General features: G+C 48.7%; 1 non-coding gene across 1 annotated transcript; it reads right to left on the bottom strand.

Moving 5' to 3' along the window:
• Positions 1-2434: 2434 nt before the first annotated feature.
• trnam-cau (transfer RNA methionine (anticodon CAU)) lies at positions 2435-2507 on the bottom strand. Its single transcript has one exon. It is a non-coding gene; the product is annotated as a tRNA-Met (tRNA).
• Positions 2508-13718: the final 11211 nt, after the last annotated feature.

The raw sequence follows: 13718 nt of genomic DNA, 5'->3' as shown, positions 1-13718 counted from the left end.
AGGATCTGGAATGCACCGCCCGAGGGGGTGATTCAATCATGGAAAGGAAAAAATTGGAAGGGATGGGGCGGGGGAGTGGGACGAGCTGGATTGCTCTTGAATGGGTGGACTCGATGGGTCGAATGGCCTCCTTCCGTGCTGTAATCTTTCTATGATTCTGGCCGAGTGCTCGCTGAGCATGTGAGAGATAGCAGGATCGATTCTTGCATTCTCCACTCACCTTTTGACTTGGGTCAATTGTCCAGAAATAAATGTGGCGTCAGTTTTTAGCAAGCCCATGGTCCATGTATTTCTTAAATTTCACTGCGTTCTACGGTACAGAGAGGTCAAGGGGCAGCAAATCTTTTGGTGTGCTGCAGGAAGCAAAAATTCTTGAGTTTAGTCTTGAGCAAAGATGAGGTGAGAGATGGTAAAAAAAATCTTTATTATGCCTTCTCTGAGGATCTTCAGATGATGAGATTGACGCGCTGCCCGCTGCGCTAAGAAGGCACTTAACATGTCACTTGTCAGGCAGCACTACCAAGTAGGACAGTTTGCAAGGTGTAAAGTCATAAACTAATCGGCAGTTTGCAAAAACCATCCATCCAGGTAGAAATCAAACCTACAATCTTCTGAATTCTGGTCAGACACGTTACCCACTGCTCCACTGGCCCAGGATGTAGAAAGCAAGTAGGAGCTCACACTCCCACAGCGCTGCGGTATGAGCAGGAACCGAGTCAGTCTCGGTCATGCACACGCGGCTCTACGAGTCTGGGAGTGTAAGAAGGCGCACAGTGAACAATCATCAAAGAGAGGGACCTTTGCTCCATCCCTTCGATAGCTCAGCTGGTAGTGCGGAAAATTTGGAGAGATTAAAACTTGAAAGTTAAATCGCTGGTCTACTTCCGGCTCAAAGTAGCGAACATGCTTTTGGAGTAAGCGGTATTGAGCTCAAGGCCGCTTTCTTAATTTTATAGACTGCTTAAAATGTTGGCGCTTTTCCTTCCTCAAACCTTAAAGCTTTCCGTGTCTGTCCGAACATGACTGTTTTGCTCGAGCATTTGCCTCTGTTCACCAGCAGGGAGTGCCTTTGTGTAACAACACTTCAAACCACTTTCAGACAAAAAAGACTTCTCTCAGTCAGACAGAGCTCCCGCTGTTCCCTCAAGCTCGGGGCAGCTGTTCCTTCCGGTGACTTCTTCAACCTTCCACAGGCTCGGGCTCTTCTCAGCATCATTCACGATTACTGTGGCTTCCCGTTCTGCTTTTGCTCACTTGCTGATGCTCGATACCGCCGATTGGAGCAAAGCACTGAATATATTCAGGGAGGGGGCCAATTAAAGATTTTTCTACCATTCGTGGCGCTGCATGGAGGCGAGTGTGAAGCGGCTACTGTGAAGGGCAATTGATTACTAGCAACGGGGGTTAACTCAAATGGTAGAGCCCTCGCTTCGCATGTACGAGGTAGCAACGTCGATACTTGTATTCTCCTCTCACCCTGTATCTTGGGGCAGTTGTCCAGAAACTAAAATGGTTATCATTTGTCAGCGAGGCTATAACCAACGTAAATCCTAAGCTTCGATGCAGAGAGGTCAAGGGGCAGCAAATCTTTTGGTTTGCTGCAGTAAGCAAAAGTTCTTCATTTTGATGCTCAGCCAAGATGGAAAGATGAGAGATACAAAGATGCTTCATAGGTCCCGATATCTTTTCTGAGGATTGAACTCAGAATTATTCAAGGTTAGTGAGACTGATGCACTACTTGCTGTGTTAAGAACGCACTTATGCCGGAAACGGGCAGGCAACACTTCCAAGTAGGACAGTTTGCAAGGTATCTAAAGTCATCAAGTAATGGGCCGTTTGCAAAAAGCATCCAGTCAAGTAGGAGTCAAACCTACAATCTTCTGATGTGTCGTCAGACACGTTATTTATTGCTTGACTGGCCCAGGGTGTGCAGAGTAAGTTACAGATCACAGTCCCACAGCACTGCGGTATGAGCAGGTACCGAGCAAGTCTCGGTCATGCCCACACGACTCCACGAGTGCGGGAGTGTCAAAAGGCGTACGGTGAGCAATCACTACAGAGAGGGACCTTTGCTGCTTCCCTTCGATAGCTCAGCTGGTAGAGCGGAAAATAACAGTTAATTAAACTCAAAATAATGTTATCCTTCGATCGATGTTTCAATTCCGGCTTGAAGGAGCGAGTGTACTTTTGGAAGAAGCAGCAATTAACTCAAGGTCGCTCTTTCAACTTTCCAATGTAAGGAATCTTAGAACACCAGGTTATAGTCCAACAATTTGATTTTAAAATCACAAGCTTTCGGAGATTATCCCCTTCGTGAGGTGCTGCGTGCTATGGTACAGAGAGGTCAATGGGCAGCAAATCTTTTGGTGTGCTGCAGGAAGCAAAAATTCTTGATTTTGGTCTTGAGCAAAGATGGAAAAAGAAAGCTTAATTATGCCTTCTCTGAGGATTGAACTCAGGACCTTCAGATTATGAGACTGACGCGCTGCCTGCTGCGCTAAGAAGGCACTTGATGTCTAGATATCCAGGCAGCACAAACATGTAGGACAGTTTGCAAGGTGCAAAGTCATAAACTAATCGGCAGTTTGCAAAAACCATCCATCCAGGTCGAAATCTAACCATCAGTTTTCTGAATTCTGGTCAGGCACGTTCCCCATTTCTCCACTGTCCCAGGGTGTGGAGAGTAAGTGGGAGCTCACACTCCCACAGCGCTGCGGTATGAGCAGGTACCGAGTCAGTCTCGGTCATGCCCACGTGATTCCACGAGTCGGGGAGTGTCAAATGGCGCACGGTGAACAATCACCAAAGAGAGAGACCTTTGCTGCTTCCCTTCGATAGCTCAGCTGGTAATGCAGAAAATGTGTAGAGATTCAAACTTGAAAGCAAAATCACTCTTAAATCGCTGGTTTAATTCCGGCTCAAAATAGTGGTTTTGGAGTAAACGGTATTGAGCTCTAGGCCGCTTTCTTCACTTTACAGACTGCTTACTGCTTAAAATGTTGGTGCTTTTCCTTTCTCAAACCCGAAAGCGTTCCGTGTCTGTCTGAACACGGCTGATTTGCTCGAGCATTTGCCTCTTTTCACCAGCAGGGAGCGCCTTTGAGCAACAACACGTCAAACCGCGCTAACTTTCAGGCAAAAAAAGACTTCTTTCTGTCAGTCGGACAGGTCTCTCGCTGCTCAGAGGAGTGCCTTTGTGCATCAATTCTTTGTATTTTCAAAATATACTTTATTTCATAAAATTTAAGGATACGTACAGTTCAGTGTAAAAGTCGCAATTTCAATTCAAAACAATACAAAACAGATCGCACACACTATGATCCCATTATTTCAATAGAAAACACACTACATATCATATAATACATTCTGCATAATAAAAGGTGGGATGGCTTCACACAGTAGCCTTTTCCGATCGAGCCCTTGCATAGGCTGCACCGTGCCTCAGTGCGTCCCGCAGTACATTCCCCTGGACCTTGGAGTGTGTCAGTCGGCAACACTCGGTCGTGGACCGCTCCTTCAGCTGGAAGACCACAGGTTTTGGGAGGACCAATGAGCCTCCTTCACCGAGTTGATGGTCTTCCAGCAGCAGTTGATATCTGTCTCGGTGTGCCTTCTGGGAAACTGCCCGTAGAGCACAGCGTCCTGTGTTACCGAGGTGTTGGAGATGAACTGGGACAGATAGCAACGCATCTCTCTCCACACATTCTGCGTGAAGGTCCTGTCCACCAAGAGACGGACGACGGTCTCATCCCCGTTGCAGCCTTGAAGGCAGCTCGAGGTGGTGCTGAAATTCCATGCATGTTGGAAGGACTGCACTGGGAGGTACCTTCTCACCACCATCCAGGCCACATTCTGGTACCTGTTGGTCAGTTCCGGCGACGAGACCTTCTGCCAAATGGCATCGACCGTCTGGTCGGGGAAATGCCCGATTGGATCCACCTTCTCCTTTTCCTGCAGGACCCACAGAACGTTCCTCGGCGACCACTGTCTGACGGCCTTGTGGTTGAAGTGGTTCCTCCTCAGGAACTTCTCCACCTGGGACAGGTGGGGGGTGGAGGGGGGAGCTGGGTCGTTCCAGCTGGACGGGACGTCCTGCTTCTGCTCGGCCAGCATGGCCAGACCCAGTTTTCTCAGTGTATTGGACAGGTAGAAACTCAGCACGTAGAGACACTTGGTGTTTGCAGACCGGGGCTCTACACACATCCGGAGGCAGCCACACACAAAGGTGTCCATCAGGATCAGGGCAGCATTGGGGACGCTTCTGCCAACTTTGTCTCAGGGGCTTGTACATGGTGTCCCTGTGGACACATTCTCCAGACAAAGTGGAAGATAGCTCGGATGACTGTGGTGACGGAGCTGTGGGGAATGGGCCAGACCTGGGCCACGTAGAACAACACCGCGAGTACCTCACACCTTATCACCAGGTTCTTGTTGGCTACGGTGAGAGAGCGTTCCCCCAATATACCAAGGTTCTCTTTGGCCTTGGCGACCCGCTCCTCCCATTTTTTTGGTGGAGTCTTGGGGCCCCAGAAACCGATCCCCAACACCATCAGGTAGTCAGACCTGACGTTGAAAGGGACAAAGAATCGGGTCTCCCAACTGCCATTGAACATGTCCTCACTCTTACTGCGGTTCACTCTGGACCACTAGGCCAGCTCGACGCGATCGCAGGTCTGTGGACCGACTGCTGATCGGAGCAAATGACGGTGACGTCATCCATGTACAGGGAGGCCTCAACCTGAGAGCCTCCACTGCCTGGGATCGTCATCCCCCTGATACCTGTATCCTTCCTGATGGACACGGCAAATGGCTCGACTCAACGCATGAACAAGACCGCAGAGAGAGAACAGCCCTGCCTGACTCCAGATTTAATTGGAAAACTCTCTGACTCCCGCCCATTGATTAGGACTGCGCGATGGATGTCCACATAAAGCAGTCGGATCCAATCGCGGATTCCCTCCCCAAACCCTATTTTGGAGACCGTGTCCATGATGTATGTGTGGGATATTATGTCGAAGGCCTTCTCCTGGTCCAGGCTGATGAGGCAGGTGTTCACCCCTCTGCCCTGCACGTAGGCGATCGCATCCCAGAGCAGCACAAGGATATCAGAGGTCGTCCTGCCGGGTAAAGTACAGGTCTGATCGGGGAGGTTCACCCACTCCAGAGCAGATTCGAGCCTGTTGGCGATGGCCATCGACAGAATCTTCTAGTCAGCATTCATCAAGGAAATGTGGCATCAATATTTGATTTCTTCCCTCTCCTCCTTCTGCTTGTAGATGAGGGTGATGATGCCTTTCCTCATGGACTCTGAAATGTTGCCTGCCAGAAGCATACCCCGTAAACATCCAGTAGGTCTGGGTCTATCCAGTCTCACAGAGCCGAGTACAACTCAACCGGTAAACATCGCCCCGGGATTTCGACTCTTCTCGAAAGACTGGACGGCCTTTGTCAGCTCGTCCAAGGACAGTGGCCCATCCATGCTCTCCCGCTCGCTGTCCTCTAAGTCCTCCGGGATAGACGACAGGAAGGATTGAGAGGTCTTGCTGTCTCTGGGCTTTGCGTCATATCGCCCGGCATAAAAGGAATTGCTGATCCTCAGTATGTCGGTCTGTGAAGACGTCACCGAGCTCTCTTCCTCCTTCAGGCTGCTGATCACCAGAGGTCTCTCTGTGTAGCTTCTGGAAGAAGAAACGCGAGCCCTTCTCGTCCTGCCCCACGGAGCGGACTCTGGAACGAAAGGTGATCTTCGAGGCCTCGGAGGCGAAGAGCGAGACTTTCTGGCCCTTCAACTCCCTGAGTTCCTCCCCGACATCGATCCCCATCGACTGCAGCTGGAGCAGATCCTGCATGCTTTTCTGGAGCTGGGACAATTTCCTCTGTCTCGCTCTCTCGTCCCCTTAACTGGACGTGTCAAACCGTGAGATCAGAGTGTTAGGCCCCTTTAACTGAACAGGTCAAACCGTGAGATCAGAGGGTGAGGCCCCTTTAACTGGACGGATCACACCGTGAGATCACAGGGCGAGGCCCCTTTCACTGGGCAGTAAAACCTTGAGATCTCAGAGTGAAGACCCGTTAACTGGATGGGTCACAACGTGAGACCACAGGGTGAAGCCCCTTTAACTGGATGGGTCACACCGTGAGATCACAGGGTGAAGCCCCTTTGACTGGATGGGTCACACCGTGAGATCAGAGGGTGAGGCCCCTTTAACTGGACGGGTCACACCGAGAGATATTAGGGAAAGGCTCTGTGATTCCAGGTTGTATTTCCTCGCTCGGCTAATTTAAATATGTGAGGTGGTGAGAGTGTTGGAGAAATGAAGGCTTGAGATGGCAGAAGCTCAGGGTCTCAGCAGCAGTGGGACCAGGACTGTACTTTGTAACTGGTGCAGGGAAACAGCAGTGGGAACGGAAATCACAAAATCACAAGAGACTTAGAGGTCCATGTATATAGATCATTAAAATATCATGGACAGGCACAGAAAATATTTTTAGAAGGCTAATGGAATGCTGTTTTTTATATCTAGAGGACTAGAATACGTGGGTAGAATTATACTACAGCTATACAAAGTCCTATACACCTGGAGTACTGTGTTCAGTCCTGGGTGCCACACCTTAGGAAGGACATGTTGGCCTTGGGAGTGCAGAGCAGATTTACTGGAATGATACCTGGACACTAAGAGTTAAATTCCGAGGAGAGAGTAAACAAACCAGGCTTGTATTCCCTGGAATTTAGAAGATTAAGGGGTAATTTGATCGCAGTTTTTAAGGTGTTAAGGGGACCTGGTCGGATCGAAAGAGAGAAATTATTTCCGCTGGTTGGGCTGTCGAGGACTAGGGGGCATAGCCTGAAAATTAAAGACAGGACTTTCAGGAGTGAAGTTCGGAAACACTTCTGCAGGGAAAGGGTGGGAGAAGTTTGGAAATCTCTTCCTCAAACAGCAGGTGATGCGAGCTCAAATATTAATTTTAAATCTGATATTGAAAGATTTAAGTTAACCAAATGTATGAAGGGATATTGGGCTAAGGCTGATATGTGGAGTTAGGTCACAGATTAAGCATGGTCTCATTGAAAGGTGGAACAGGCTCGAGGGGCCAAATCGCCTAATCCTGTTCCGATCTTCCAATGTACCTATGTGTCAGCTTTCAGTGTTTATAAACACTTCACTGTATTTCACTCCGTCTCCAACACTGTGAAGCCTCCCCTGGTGTATCAGTTTCCAGTGTTTTTAACACTTCACTGTATTTCACTCTGTGTCCAACACTGTGAGGCCTCCCCTGGTGTGTCAGCTCCCTGTGTTTAAAAACACTTCAATGTATTTCACTGCAATTCTAACACTGTGAGGCCTCCCCTGGTGTGTCAGCTCCCTGTGTTTAAAAACACTTCAATGTATTTCACTGCATTTCTAACACTGTGAAGCCTCCCCTGGTGTGTCAGCTCTCTATTCATAAACAATTCAATATATTTCACTACATTTCCAACACTATGAGGCCTCCCCCGGTGTGTCAGCTTTCAGTGTTTATAAACACTTCACTGTATTTCACTCCGTATCCAACACTGTGAGGCCTCCCCCGGTGTGTCAGCTTTCAGTGATTATGAACACTTCACTGTATTTTACGAACGTGCCCAACACTGTGAGGCCTCCCCTGGTATTTCAGCTTTCAGTGTTTATAAACACTTCACTGTATTTCACTCCGTGTCCACCACTGTGAGGCCTCCCCTGGTGTATCAGCTTTCAGTGTTTACAAACACTTCACTGTATTTCACTCCGTGTCCAACACTGTGAGGCCTCCCCTGGTGTATCAGCTTTCAGTGTTTATAAACACTTCACTGTATTTCACTCCGTGTCCAACACTGTGAGGCCTCCCCTGGTATGTCAGCTCCCTGTGTTTATAAACACTTCAATGTATTTCACTGCATTTCCAACACTGTGAAGCCTCCCCCGACGTGTCAGCTCACTGGGCTATAAATTGGGTCGTGAAATGCCCGTTGTATCGGCGCAACGCGGCCTCCCAATGTGCCCAGATGGCGTCCGGAATCCGCGCACATAAATCGAGCGTGACGTGCTCCGTTGACCACCTTGGAGGTGATGCTCCCACTGGCACTATGGGATTAGATGTTGAAAGTAGTCGCTTATTAATAGCAGGGAGAAACACTCCAGTGACACAAATAGGGCCCATGCAGGCTGGCATTAATTACAGTCACTGAACAAACAGATTCAGTTAACAACTTTAAATCCAACAATATTTATATCACAACATATATTTAACCAAATATTACACAGATGGAAAGCCCAAAGCCCAGTACATTACTTTAATAAATAATTGGAAGAAGAGAATCTATGAGACCCACAGTCTGACATCACTGATGTGAAGGGAGAGCAGCTTCATTTACAGATTGCAGATTATTTCTGAGTGAAATCCTTTAATTTCAGAGAGTTTCTACCCATTTCTCAAGGGTTGGGTTTAAACTCAGAGATGGGAACTGAACCATTCTACTGGTCAGTTTTGAGACCATTCTGCGAATATTGGTCCAATCTCTGGATACCCCGTCAATATTGGCAAGTCTACGGATCCTCTTGTAAATAATGGGGCAGTCTCTGGATCTACCTGTAAATAATGGTGCAGTCTTTGGATTCTACTGTAAATATTCACACAGTCTATGGATTTCCCTTCAATTATTCATACAGACTATGAGAAAGCCTCTGGATACTTTAAAATATTGATTCACTTCTGGATTTCCTCACACAATCCGTGTACTGTCTGAATATGTGCACTGCCTAGTAACACTGTAAATATTAAATCAGTCCCACAGACCCCTGTAAATATTGACATAGACTGGGTACAGCTTGAATGTGTACAATCCCTGATAGCCCTATAAATATCGACACACTCCCACAGCCCCCTGTAAATAATGACACAATCTGGGAAATGTCTGAATATCTACAGTCCTTGGCACCCTTTGACTCATTCTCACAGACCTCTGTAAATAGTGACAACGTCTGGGGCCTCCCTGAATGTCTACAGTCCTTGGTACCCTTTTACATGTTGACTCACTCTCACAGAACCCTGTAAATACTGGCACAATCGGTGGACTCCCTGAATATCTACACTCCTTGGTACCCCTGTAAATATCGATTCACTCCCACAGACCCCTGTAAATATTGGCACAGTCTGGGGACTTCCTGAATATCTACAGTCCTTGGAACCATTTTACATATTGGCTCACTCACAGACATCCCTCTATATGATGACACAATCTGGAGACTGTCTGGATATCTACAGTCATTGGTACGCCTTTTTCATGTTGATTCACTCTCCCAGACCCCTCTACAAACTGAAACAAGAACATCAACAACTTGCCTTTATACAGCTCCTTTAACGTCGGAAAACGTCTGAAGGCACTTTACAGGAGCGATTAGCAAACACAATTTGACACTGAGCCATGTAAGGAGACATTAGGACAGGTGTCAAAGAGGTAGGTTTTAAGAGTATCTTCAAGGAGGTGAGCGAGGTAAAGAGGTGGAGAGGATTGGGGAAGGAATTCCAGAGCTTAGGGCCTGGACAGCAGAAGGCACGGCCGCCAATGACGAAGCGATTAAAATCGTTGATGTGCAAGAGTCCAGAATTTGAGGAACCCAGAGATCACGGAGGGTTGTAGGGACGGAGGAGTTACAGATTTAGGGAGTGGGTGCGGCCATGGAGGGATTTGAAAACAAGGATGAGAATTTTGAAATCGAGACGGTCCCGGATCTGGAGTCAATGTAGGCCGGCGAGCATAGGGATGATGGGAGAAAGGGACTTGTTGCGAGTTAGGATGCGGGCCGTGGTGATGGGAGAAAGGGACTTGGTCCGAGTTAGGATGCGGGCCGTGGTGATGGGAGAAAGGGACTTGGTCTGAGTTAGGATGCGGGCCGTGGTGATGGGAGAAAGGGACTTGGTGCGATTTAGGATGCGGGCCGTGGTGATGGGAGAAAGGGACTTGGTCCGAGTTAGGATGCGGGCCGTGGTGATGGGAGAAAGGGACTTGGTCCGAGTTAGGATGCGGGCCGTGGTGATGGGAGAAAGGGACTTGGTGCGAGTTAGGATGCGGGCCGTGGTGATGGGAGAAAGGGACTTGGTCCGAGTTAGGATGCGGGCCGTGGTGATGGGAGAAAGGGACTTGGTCCGAGTTAGGATGCGGGCCGTGGTGATGGGAGAAAGGGACTTGGTCCGAGTTAGGATGCGGGCCGTGGTGATGGGAGAAAGGGACTTGGTCCGAGTTAGGATGCGGGCCGTGGTGATGGGAGAAAGGGACTTGGTGCGAGTTAGGATGCGGGCCGTGGTGATGGGAGAAAGGGACTTGGTCCGAGTTAGGATGCGGGCCGTGGTGATGGGAGAAAGGGACTTGGTGCGAGTTAGGATGCGGGCCGTGGTGATGGGAGAAAGGGACTTGGTCCGAGTTAGGATGCGGGCCGTGGTGATGGGAGAAAGGGACTTGGTGCGAGTTAGAATGCGGACAGCAGAGTTTTGGATGATCTCAAGATTATGGAGAGTGGAAGAAAAGAAGCCCGCCATGAGACCATTGGAATAGTCCAGTCTGGACGTAACAAAGGCGTGGATGAGGGTTTCAGCAGCAGATGAACTGAGGCAGGGGCATAGACGGCTGATGTTCTGGAGGTGAAGTAGGCGGTCTTAGTGATGGAGCGGATATATGTTCAGAAGCTCATCTCATGGTCACATAGGACGTCAATGTTGCGAACGGCAAGGGAGGAGGATGGAGTTGGTGGCTAGGGAACGGAGTTTATGGCAGGGATCAAACACAATGGCTTTGCTCTTGCAAACATTGAGTCGCACGAAATTTTTGCTGATCCAGTACTGAATGTCAGCCAAGCAATGTGACAAATGAGGGGACGAGGGAGGTGGTGGTGCGGTAGAGCTGGGTGTCGTCAGTGTACACGTGGAATCTGACGTTGTGTTTTCGGATGATGTCGCCAGGGGCTGCGTATAGATGAGAAATAGGAGGGGGTCAAGGACAGATCCTTCGGGTACTCCAGAGGTAACGGTGCAGGAGTGTTAAGAGAAGCCATTGCAGGTTATTTGCAGTCTATGACTGGATAGATAAGAATGGAATCAGGCGAGCGCAGTCCCACCCAGCTGGACGATGGAGGAGAGGTGTTGGAGGAGGATGGTGTGGTCAACCGTGTCAAAGGCTGCAGACAGGTCGAGAAGGGTTAGGAGGGATATTTTACTATCGTCACCGTCACATAGGTTGTCATTTGTGACTTTTATAAGGGCCATTTCAGTACTGTGGCAGGAGTGGATACCTAATTGGAGGGATTCAAACATGGAGTTGTGGGAAAGATGGGCACGGATTTGGGAGACAATACTTCCAAGGAATTTGGAGAGGAAAGGAGATTGGAGATGGAGGCGATAGTTTGCAAGGACAGGGGTGTCAATGGTGGGTTTTTTGAGGAATGGGTAATGACGGCAGATTTGAAGGGGAGGGGGACAGTACCTGAGGAGAGGGAACCGTTAACAATATCAGCAAACATGGGACCCGGGAAGGGAAGGTGGGTGGTCAGCAGTTCAGTGGTAATCGGTTCGAGGGTGCAGGAGGTGGATCTCATGGTCAAGATGAGCTCGGAGAGGGTAGGAGGGGAGACAGGAGAGAAACAAGAGAAAGATGTGAGTTCACGGCTCGGGCAGGGGTGAGCCGTACGGGAAGTTTGGCTTGGTGGGCTGGGGGAAGGGAGGCAGCTGAACGGATGGTCTCAATCTTACTGACAAAGAATTCCATGAGCTCCTCGCACTTTTCGTTGGAGGTGAGGGTGGAGGGAGCAGGGGAGAGGGGTTTAAGAAGATGGTTTGTAGTGGTGAAGAGAAGCCGGGGGTTATCTTTACATTCCAGGATGATCCTGGAATAGTGAGCAGTTTTAGTAGAGGAGAGCAGGACCCGATAGTTCCCGAAAGAAGGCCCAAAATAAGGAGATATTAGGAGGGATGACAAAAGCTTGAAGCAAGAGATGGGTTTCATGGGAGGTGTCAAAGAAGGAAAGAACTTGCCTTTATATAGCGCCTTTCAAGGCCTCAGGGCATCCCAAAACAGTCAATGAAGGACATTGTGAAGTGTCCTCACTGTGGTAAAGTAGGAAACGCAGCAGCCAATTTGCACACAGCAAGATCCCACGCATTTTATTGAGACAAATGAGAGGAAAGTCAGTTTCAGTAATGTTGGTTAATGGATAAATATTGACCAGGACACCAGGAAGAGCTCCTCTGCACTATTTTGAATATTGCCGGGGGATCTTTTACATCTACCTGAGAGGGCAAATGCGCCCCCGGTTTAACGTGTCCTACAAAAGTTGGCACCTCCGAAATTGCCGCGCTCCACCATTACTGCCCCTCCGAACGTTCAGCACTCCCTCAGTACTGCCACTCCGACAGTACTGCGATCCCTCAATACTGACCCTGCGACAGTACTGCTCTCCTCAGTACTGACCAATGTACCAAGTTTGCAGATGATGCAAAGCTAGGTGGTTCGGTAAACTGGGAGGAGGACACAAAGATTCTGCAAAGGGATAGAGAAAGATTAAATGTGTGGGCAAGAAGGTGGCAGATGGAGTATAATGTGGGGAAATGTGAGGTTATTCACTTTGGTAGAAATAATAGAAAAACGGAATATATTTTAAATGGTGAGAAACTATTAAATGTTGTTATTCCGAGAGATTTGGGGTACCTTCTCCAAAAAACAGAAAGTTAACATGTAGGTACAGCAAGCAATTAGGAAGGCAAATGGTATGTCCGAATTTATTGCAAGAGGGTTGGAGTACAAAAGTAAGGAAGTTTTTTGCAATTGTACAGGGATTTGGTGAGACCACACCTGGAGTACTGTGTACATTTTTGGTCTCCATATCGAAGGAAGGATATGCTTGCCTTAGAGGTGGTGCAACGAATGTTATCCAGATTGATTCCTGGGATGAGAGGGTTGTCATAAGGGGAGATATTTTTTTTATTCGTTCATGGGATGTGGGCTTCGCTGGCGAGGTCAGAATTTAGTGCCCATCCCTAATTGCCCTTGAGAAGGTGATGGTGAGCCGCCTTCTTGAACCGCTGCAGTCCGTGTGGTGAAGGTTCTCCCACAGTGCTGTTAGGAAGCGAGTTCCAGGATTTGACCCAGCGACAATGAAGCAACGGCGATATATTTCCAAGTCAGGATGGTGTGTGACTTGGAGGGAAACTTGCAGATGGTGTTGTTCCCATGTACCTGCTGCTCTTGTCCTTCTAGGTGGTAGAGTTCGCGAGTTTTGGAGGTGCTGTCGAAGAAGCCTTGGCGAGTTGCTGCAGTGCATCCTGTGAATGTTTAGGGTGGTGGATGGGGTGCCAATCAAGCGGGCTGCTTTATCTTGGATGGTGTCGAGCTTCTTGAGTGTTGTTGGAGCTGCACTCATCCAGGCAAGTGGAGAGTATTCCATCACACTCCTGACTTGTGCCTTGTCGATGGTGGAAAGGCTTTGGGGAGTCAGGAGATGAGTGACTCGCCGAAGAATAACCAGCTTCTGACCTGCTATTGTAGCCACAGTATTTATGTGGCTGGTCCAGTTCAGTTTCTGGTCAATGGTAACCCCCAGGATGTTGATTGTGGGGGAATCGGCGATGGTAATGCCGTTGAATGCCAAGGGGAGGTGGTTAGACTCTCTCTTTTTGGAGATGGTCATTGCCTGGCACTTGTCTGGCGTGAA

Source organism: Heptranchias perlo, unplaced genomic scaffold (assembly GCF_035084215.1).
Source record: "Heptranchias perlo isolate sHepPer1 unplaced genomic scaffold, sHepPer1.hap1 HAP1_SCAFFOLD_59, whole genome shotgun sequence".
NCBI lineage: Eukaryota > Metazoa > Chordata > Chondrichthyes > Hexanchiformes > Hexanchidae > Heptranchias > Heptranchias perlo.
This window is presented reverse-complemented; position numbering and strand designations above follow the sequence as displayed.